The sequence below is a fragment of the Hyperoodon ampullatus genome, assembly GCF_949752795.1.
Source record: "Hyperoodon ampullatus genome assembly, chromosome: 13".
In the NCBI taxonomy this organism is placed as follows: Eukaryota; Metazoa; Chordata; class Mammalia; order Artiodactyla; family Ziphiidae; genus Hyperoodon; species Hyperoodon ampullatus.
The window spans coordinates 8,774,232-8,782,643 of NC_136926.1; the positions used below are offsets into that span (position 1 = coordinate 8,774,232).

The window sequence follows — 8,412 nt, forward strand, 5'->3', positions numbered from 1 at the left end:
GGCTGGCGCCCCGCCGCCGCCGCCGCCGCCGCGCCGCCCGGCTCCGCGCTCTGCACCCAGTAGCCGGACCCGCCGCCGCTTCCCCGCACGGGAGCCCCGCCCGGCGTGGCCGTTCGTGGGGGAGGGCCCGGAAGGAGGCGGCGCTGACCCTCGGGGGACGGGGCCGGGCGAAAGGCGTGACCTCCCCCTCGGGTACGAGTGCCGCGCCGCCTCAGGAGGGCCGGGGGAGAGCGACCCTCTCGGGGGGAATGGGGCCTGGGGGAAGGGGTGACCTCCTCGTTGGGAACGAAAGACCCCTTCTGGAGAAGAACGGGGGAATAATGACCCTCCCCCCCGAGGGCCTGGTGGAACGAGCGACCCCCTCCTCCTCAAGGGGGGTGGGCTCTACGGGGATGGGATGACCTCTCCTTCAGGAACGAATGACCCCATGAGGAGGACCAGGGAGGACCGGTGACGCTCAGGGGAGATAGAGCCCTCAAGGAGAGAGTGACCTCCCCCTTGGGAAGGAGATACACCCCCAGGGGCGGGAGGGGTAATGAGCGACCCCCGTGGGTGTCTAGGAGTGAGCTGGGGGCGGGGTGGGGCGAGGCGAGGCGCTGGGGGCAGCTTAGGGGAAAGAGCATTCTCTTTCCTGCGGGCTCCAGTGGGGGGCAGCGCTGCCTTCTCGCTGCAGGAGGGAAAGCCTAAATATCCAGTACCCTAGGGACCCTTGGCTGGAACCACACACGCTGCAAAATAGCCCTCTTAGAACTGAAGCCAGGTCACATACCTACTCCCATTCCGATGCTTCCTTAGTTGTAGGACGGGAGGAAGCAGCCTGAGCCTGGTGAGGGGTTTCTGTGACCATCCTTTGAACTGAGAAAGTTTTATCACAACTTTAGGGAGAATTGGAAAATAGAGGGAAAGTGGAGGAAACACCCACAGTTGCACCACCTGAACATAGTTTTCCACGTGTGTTCATTCCCTTCAGGTATGTTATATATTTAGTTTCATTCATTCATTCAACAAGTGTTAATAAACACCTTCCGTACCAGGCACTGTCTAGTGAACAAACCCAAAAGTTCTGCCTTCATGGAGTATAAATTCTAGCAGATAATTGTGTATACGTTTTTAATTTGTAAGCAGTCAGTGATGGTACTTTTCAATTCCTGATTCACACTACATGTTTTCCATGTTACTGCAGACTTGTCATAACGATAATTTTTAATCTATGGATTGTTTCTTCAGTTAGGGATGATTTCCTTAAGCGCTCTCATCTGATTGCTTCTAGTTTGTGGATCCTATGCATAATCTTTTTTTTTTTTTAAGAAGATGTTGGGGGTAGGAGTTTATTAATTAATTATTTTTGCTGTGTTGCGTCTTTCGTTTCTGTGCGAGGGCTTTCTCTAGTTGTGGCAAGCGGGGGCCACTCTTCATCGCGGTACGCAGGCCTCTCACTGTCGCGGCCTCTCGTTGCGGAGCACAGGCTCCAGACGCACAGGCTCAGTAGTTGCGGCTCACAGGCCCAGTTGCTCCACTGTATGTGGGATCTTCCCAGACCAGGGCTTGAACCCATGTCCCCTGCATTGGCAGGCGGATTCTCAACCCACTGCGCCACCAGGGAAGGGAGGCCCCCTATGCATAATTTTTAACACACCATTTTAGGTCTTTTCCTGGAAGTGAGATTCCTAAGCCACACCACCTTGTTTTTACAAATATAAGAAGGTGAATAATAATAAAATTTGAGGAAGACAGTATCTGCCTCTGGAGATGGACTTGTCATGTTAACAGGAGGAATAGAACTTCCACCTGCCTCAGTTCAAAATGGTCCCAGGAAAAGGTGGTGACAGTTTAAGTGGGATTTTATTCATTCTTTGACCGGTATTTACTGAGTGCCTGTTGTGTGCTTAACAATGTTCTAGATGCTAGGCATATGAGGGTGAACAGACAGATAAAGTCTCTGCCAAAATGGAGCTTTGTGTAATTGAGGGGACTTAAATTCTATGTAGAAAAGAAAAACCCAGTCATTAAATTCTCATTGGAAAGAAACTTAAAAATACTTTTCCTTAAGAGTCAAAACACATTTACAGCTCTCGTGAATACTTACCCCATAGTAATGAGATGGTCCTCGCCTTACAGATCTTGAATTTAAATGGTTTGTTTGTGTTTTTGAACAAAGTCAGTTAAGAGAAATGTACAAATAAAAGTTTTTGTAAGTGCCTAGTTGGTAGTGTAACCTTAGGCCCAACCAGAGAAGCTGATCCTGAAAAATGATTAGGAAAAAAAAATTGTTTCATTTATACTCTTGCCCTGAGTTTATCTCTTTTTAAAAACAGCTCTCTTGAGGCATAATTGACATACAGTAAACTGCACATATTTAAATTATACAGTTTTATAAGTTTGACATATGTACACACCCATGAAACCATCAGCACAATTAAGATAGTGAATATATCCAGTGCACTAGCTAGAGTAATCTTAGTTTATAAAGTAAAAGTGACTGCTGATTACAGTTGGGATTTTTCACATAATTTTTTTTTTGCAACACAAGTCAATCTTTATTGAAAATTGCAGTGTTAATACATAACAATTCTTGTTACAATAAATGTGCTTTTAAGAATTTTAAGTCTGAGCTTATCTACTCATCAGATTGCATAAAAAATTAAAATAGTATGCATTTACACATAATGTAATTGGCTCAGGATGGATGTTCCTTTGTATTGATTGACACCTGAAGTTCAGTGCAGAGGTGAGGGGTGCCTTTAACACTGGAAGACAATGCTGGCTTAAGTTTTTAAAAAGTACTATGAGAATGGTCTAAAAAAAAAAAAAAAGCAGTATTCAAAAATCATTAAAAAAAAAAAAAAAAGGAATGATTTCCTAGTCAGTAACAGTGGCTCCCTGGGGTCTCTCTTGAATGGCCATCACAGTAACCCCACCAGGAACACATGAGAGCTGGCCTCAGGTCCAGCCCAATTATTCTACTGACCACTGGTCTCCACGAGGACCTACAGGAGACTCCAATAGGGCTCAGGAGACCAAGATAAGACACTTGTCATCTCCAACACACCAATCCTGGGAGCACAGCATCCCCTGAAGCTCGCTGCAGGCTCCCTGCACAGAGGTGCCAGCCTCTCCTTGGTCTCCCTGTCCCAAGTGACTTGACATTGGTCCTGGGGATCCAAATAAGATTACTCCAGAGGTTTTCTGTTCTTCAAGTGAATAGGGTGGGGAAAGAGGCAAATCCTCTGAAACATGTAAGATCAACTCTGCAACTTTCTATCTGAAAAGATCAGACCCTCCTCTGCACTGTGTCCTCTGCAGGCTCCTTTCAGAAAGCTCAGGTTGAGCAATAAACAGCTCAGGAGAAAAAAAACACACCAACATTTGAAACGTACTAGAGAGGAGAGTCACACAGTCCACCCTTCCCCTATGCCAGCCACTCCTCTCTAGAGACACACCCCGTCCTTAGAAAGCACCAAGAGAAGAACCAGAAGCTGTACCCCACCTCAAGCCCCACACCCTTAAGCCTGCCCTTGCACGGCCAGAGGATGTCAGACAGGCGTCCTGTCCCATCTGGGCAATGCCCAGGCTGGCAAGAACTGGGGTGTCCAGCTGTTAGCTGCCAGATAGGGAGAAGGTGGCCCAACTGGTCGGAGTAATACTCTTTCCAAATGTTTACAAAGGACAGGTGAAGAAGTCTGAGTTTCCTTCTTAAAAAGAAGGCCCCAATACTGATGCATCTGGTTCCTGCCATCCTTTCACCACCTGCTGGCAGGACAGCACTACCAGAGATTAGTATATCCCAAGCCCCAAGAATCTACTTCCTCTTGTCTGAAGTGCCGATGCCAGCAGATGGAGTGAGGCACTGCATGCCCAGCTTGGGAAGGGCAGGGCGCGTACCGAGTACCAACCAGGTGTCCAGCCCATGGCCCAGGACCACTCTCAGCTCCTGTAAATACTACATTTGCATAGCACTCAAGAAACAGAGTCATATAATACAACTGGTAGGCCTAATAACTAAACCAACAAGAATGTTGAGAGAAGATCAAACATGAGAGACAAAAGATTCTGGAAGCGCTTCTGTGCTTGTCACCACCAATGGCCCTGGCCCTAATGCTGGCCTCAGTTCTCAGAGGCAGCAAGCTGATGGGACCATCACTCATCGTGAAACGTTCAGTTACCTGGCCCAGATCCAAACAGGGTTTCCCTAAGCAGAGAAAGATACCTTCTAAACCTTAGGGGAAGGCTGTAGAAAAAAAAATTTTTTTAATGTCCATGATGATATCTATGTTTATAGGAATTAGTTCCTTTATTTGCCTGTCTCAGCTTCTAAAATAACTGTAATTTAGCTGAAAGACTCTCAAATTAGGAATGTCACATATAAAAAATGCAAAATTTCTCTGAATGTTGTACTGTTGTGCTTAGGATATCAAATTATGCAACTTTGTAACAGAAGCTGTATTCCTTAATTTTACTGGAACTAAATGCTGCTAAAATTACAACATATGATAGTTTTGTTACTATTCATTATATCCAGATTCTTACCTGCTAGACAAGATCTACCTTTCACATTTGATAGCTGATGCCCTGATAGTTTCACAATTGAAAAGATTTCCACACAGATGTATTCCATAATGGAAAAATACTTGATGAAGTCTCCCAACTCAACTTCACAAAAGGGAAACAAGATTTTTTTAGAAATTACAGGGGGGAAAGTGTTTATAAAGCTGATATAAATGGGGAGAAAACGCAACCCACTCTTTTCTTTCTCTTGAAAACACCGTTTAATTCAGTGCTCGTGAAAACATTCACCCTGTGTGTGCCAAGTCTCAGGCAAGCTGGAAGAAACAGCCTATATAATGTCTCATAACTTCCTCCTGAATTCAAATGACTCCAACCCTTACAGGTAGTCACATGTGTGTATCTGTGTATGTGCACTCTGTTTGGGACTTTTAAAAAACATATACTAAAATCATATTTTTTCCTAACTTATTACACTAAATTGGGGAAACCAGCTTCTCTGTTACTGGATCAGTTCAGGCCCTGGAGAACATATCAATATTACAAACCGCCCACTACACAGATGGAATTACCAACAAAGAGTTGAAGAAGTGGACACTGTGCCTGGGGTAAATGACTGCCACACACACACACACACACACACGAATACACACATACAAAGGTAGGTTAAGTGCTCTTGAAGCAATTTAAAATACTTATTAGTAAACACACTATGTTATAGACATTAGAAATAAATCTTCTATTTACAATGATCCATGCAAAAATATTCCCAAATTTCTTATAAAATAAAAGGTGAAAAAGAAAATTATGAAGAGTACTCACTATAAAAAATAAGGTTACCAAAGTCTCAGGGGTCAGGTATCCCACTCACCATCCGGGGCTGAATGCCACCCCAGTGCCGGAGCCCTGACCAGCTGCTGGAGCCGTAAGGAGAGTAAGGTGCCCTCCCCACCTGAGGCCCACAGCGCTTGAAACGATGATGGGTTGGAGCAGGGGCACCCCTGCCCCTGACAGACCGCTGAAAGGGAACAGCCCTCACCCCCCACCCCCTCTGACTTCATCTGAGGACAGACCCCCACACACACCCATCGATACAAGTTGGGCACATTTAGGCAAAAAATCCTCTCGGTTTCTTATGTACAATATTCAGATTTTAAACACAAAATCCTTTCTGTAATAAGTTCTGGCAGGCAAACACGTTCTGATGCTGCCTGGCCCTTTGCTGTCCACACGTGCTTTGTGCTGAGTGTCCTCAGCCGCAAGAAGATATGGCCAAAGGGGCTCACCGACAACAGGCGCCAGCCCTTCCCTCACACCTCCCCACAGCCATGTCCACGAGCGCCCTCCAGATGGTCTCAGAGGACAAGTCCCCATCAAGTGCACGGGCCGAAACACAGCCACAGCCCAGCCTCTCTACAAGGAACAATCAATATCCAATAAAGTTTTGTTCCCTTTTAAAAGTTCTTAAATATACAACTTTCTTCATAACACACAGCTGAGTGAAGCCTTTGCCCTTCTTTGTGAGAGGGAGAACAACAATGCCTACGTATGTTTTCAGGTGACTCAAACATTTCCCCCGAGGGGCTGGGGGAAAGGAATGATTTTTCTAAGCTAAATAAAGGAGAGGCCAATACCTCCTCCAAGTGTGGCTGGTTCTCTTTCACATATCTTCCATCCCAGGAAAATAATTTCGCTCTACATAGGACTTTGCCATTAAACATATAGAAAGCATCATCTCTATCTGTAAGAGATTTGTAATGAAAATTTAGATAGCAGAGAAAATTGCTTTGCTGATAGGTAAACCACCTTTTGTCCCTAACTGGATTCAAGGTAATCCCTAAGGACGTCCACATCACACTGACCCCACGAGCCTAAATGGAGAGAAAGCCATTAACCTGGCTGCACCCCAAGCAGCGGTGGCCTCCCCACACTCTCCCTGTCCCTGCAACTCTCTCCCAGTGCAGTCCGTGCAAAAGGAACAGATGGGTGGAAAGTAGAAGTCCATGTTTCCAATTGGCAACCCATGTCAACCCCAAAAGGCTGAAGAATCATCGAAGAGATTTCAGATGCTCTGTGAAGAAATTCACTTTAACACTTATAACTTTAAGACTGCATACATTACAAGAGTGCATTAATGATACAAGTTGTAAAATACTTTTCCATTCCTTTGGATTTTGCATATGATGGTTCTGCATCAGTCACTGCAGGTAGATGGAACAAGCTTTGTTTTTGTGTTGTTGTTTTTTTTCTTAAACATGCATTCAGCTAGATATGATTCAGAATAGATTAATGCTCCCTTTTTATCATTACAGTTGGCTAAAAAATTGCCTGGCAGCCCACCAAATAGGATTTAAGACCAACCCACAGAGTCAGTTGGAGACTGAGGGCGCTGGGACCTGCTGGGCCGGCCGTAGTAGTGTTTAGCTAAGTGTCGAGAGCATTAAGAACAAAGTCCTGGTTGGAGGCCCAAGGCCTGCAGCACCAGCTGTGGAACCTCCACGATGTGACTGCACAGCTCCATCCTCAAACGTTTGCAGGGTGATCACCACTGAGGGGGCACATAGCTGTAGGTGGGTGTTCCTGGGGCCCGATAAGTGGGCACAGTGACGGGGTGGGGGGCGACAGGAGTTGGGGAGTGGGCGGGCAGTCAGCAGGGTACCCGCTGACATGGCTATAGTGGTCCCCACCACCGTGCCCATGGTGACCCCGTTGCCTCTAGGCAGAGGGATGGGAGCAGGGGACACCGTCGCTGGCATGCCGTTGGGCTGCACCACTGTGGTGTGGTGGATGACGTGAGGGGGTACTGCATACAGGGGCTGCGGGCAGTACGTGCCTTGCTGTGCGTGCGCGCTCTGCTGGGGGTAGGCACTTCGCAAGGGGTGTCCAGCGGTCTGGTAGGGGTTGGGGGAGGAGGAGTACGGTGGCACCGTCCCGCTGGTGGAGGAACAGGACACTTTGTAAGGTGTGCCAGGAGTGTAACCTGTTTGGAAGGTAGGATTCGCTCCAGGGTACGTGTTGGGGGAATAGGCAGGAGATGCTGCGTAACCCGTGGGGAAACCAGCTGGAAATCCAATTTCTTTGGCGTTTGCATAGGGAACCGCAGAAGAACCCGGGCTGTAAACAGGATTCATGATTTCAAGAACGCACCGCGGCGGCGGCCTGGGCCTCGGTGACCAGCGCTCGCAGGCCCGGGGCGGGCTCGGCGAAGGGCGCGCGCCGCGGAGGCCTGCTCCGATGCGCGGCTGAGCCGCGAGGCCCAGGTTGCCGCCGCCGCCGCCGCCGCCGCCTCCCCGGTCCGCGTTCCCCCTCGTCCAGCTCGGCCTGGCCCGCCTCTTCGCGGCCCGCGCTCCCTGCCGACGCTGCGCAGCCGCCCTTCACATAATCTTAATCACATTCAGTTGCATATTGTATGCTTGGCTGAGTGTAGTCAGTTATTGATCAACTCTGGGAATTTAGCTTAAAAAAAACCACCAAGATTTTTAGTAAAGATGTTAAGACAACTCAACAAGGAAAGAATAGTCTTTTCAACAAATGGTGCTGGAACAACTGGATATCCACATGCAAATGATGAAGTTGGACCCCTACCTCTTACCATATATGAGAATTCACCCAAAATGGATCAAAGACCTAAATGCAAGAGTTAAAACTATGAGTCATATGAAGACATAGGTGTAAATCTTTGTGACCTTGAATTAGGCAGTGGTTTTTTAGATATGACACCTGAAGTTCAGGTGACAAAAGAAAAAAAGTAGATAAATTGGACTTCATCAAAATTTAAAACTTTTGTGCATTAAAAGCCACTATTGAGAAAAAGAAGACAACCCACAGAATGGGAAAAATCATATATCTGAGAAGGGTCTAGAATCTTAAAGGGTTCTTTAGCTCTTATAATTCATCAGTAAAATGACA

At 47.0% G+C, this 8,412-nt stretch overlaps 1 pseudogene across 1 annotated transcript; it reads right to left on the reverse strand.

The window, feature by feature from the left end:
- Positions 1 to 7,045: 7,045 nt before the first annotated feature.
- On the reverse strand, positions 7,046 to 7,637 carry LOC307062183 (myelin-associated neurite-outgrowth inhibitor-like; annotated as a pseudogene). Its single transcript has one exon. The product of its transcript is annotated as a myelin-associated neurite-outgrowth inhibitor-like (transcript).
- Between the last annotated feature and the right edge of the window lie 775 nt (positions 7,638 to 8,412).